Source organism: Habropoda laboriosa, unplaced genomic scaffold (genome assembly GCF_001263275.1).
Source record: "Habropoda laboriosa isolate 0110345459 unplaced genomic scaffold, ASM126327v1 scaffold106, whole genome shotgun sequence".
Classification (NCBI taxonomy): Eukaryota; Metazoa; Arthropoda; class Insecta; order Hymenoptera; family Apidae; genus Habropoda; species Habropoda laboriosa.
The window spans coordinates 618670-619993 of record NW_017100224.1 but is presented as its reverse complement, the minus strand read 5'-3'; positions in this window follow the sequence as shown (position 1 = coordinate 619993).

Genomic DNA, 1324 nt, shown 5'->3' with positions numbered 1-1324 from the left:
GAAATATTAATAAATTTTTATTTTAGCTAGTTTCCTATTATTCTTTAATAATTGATTTTTATGGAAGCAAAGTTATAATTGAGTAGCCAAAAAGCTGGAAAAATATACGTATCATCAAATTAAGTATTAAAATCAGCGAAGAATCTAATTATATATTTACGAATGATAAATATCAATTAACTATTACTTTTTACATTTTCAGACAAACATACACTTGTCTTTAGAAATTGAATATTTTACTTTTATTTCAAATATTACTAGTACGAGTCAAATATTTTATCTAGCGAAACCAACGCTAGAGAACAAATCAATAAGTATTTGAAAGACAGTTTGTAGTTATAGCTACATATATAGCCTGAGGAACTGGGACGTTTTATTCGAAATTTAAAGTCGATCAAAGAGAGAATCGCAGATGAATGCAGTATGTGTCATAGAGAAATGACACATTCGTCAGAAGCAACACTCAAAGTGAAAAAATATCTTGAAAGGGAAGTTACACTAGCACATTTTAAAGAATTCAAAGTAAAAACAAAAATAGAATGTAAAACAATCAAGTCATGATCTGGCTTTTGTAAAACAAATTTCGCGATTTTATAGAAAACTCAGTATTTTTATATGAAGAAACGAAATTTTCTTACAAATCACTAATTAATTTACCGTGATCTTTTATCGCCGAAATCATCTTTTTCGTTTCAACATGGAAAAAGAAGAACATTATATAGAAAAGAAAAATATGAAGGAATCATAATGTTTGCTGCCTATAATATCACCTGCAGGGGTCAGTTGTACTTGGAGTGGGGGATAGCGTTGAGGGTGGCGAAGAGTATTCGTGCAAGCTGGTGGTTCGCTAGTTTCGCGGTAACGATAACCCCCGATGCGCGTGTGCACGCACGTATTTCAATGTGTTAGGATAGATTTGCTTATACAGAGAAAGAGAGACCTCAAAGCCATTTTCCTCGGTCGTTCAATACGCGCGCGCGCGAAACGAATCGACTTCGTCCATAGTATCGTCACAGTTCTCGTTGGAGACGTTCGTGATTTTGCACCCTTGTTGGAGTCACAATTTACTGAACTATATGACAAGGGTGTACCACGATTTCATTTCTTATTTTCCTTTGTCTCTGTTTCTATCTTCATCTTTTCCTTTTTCCTGTTCCTTTCTTTCTACTAAATCTTTCGTCTTCTTTACCGCTTTGTTTCCCCTTACATCCGTTTTTCTTGTTATATTTACATATGTGCTATCAGTTTCCACACTGATTCCGTCTTTCCTTTCAATTCTATCACATATTATTGTGAATTTCCCGATTTTCTGCTCACCCCTCTG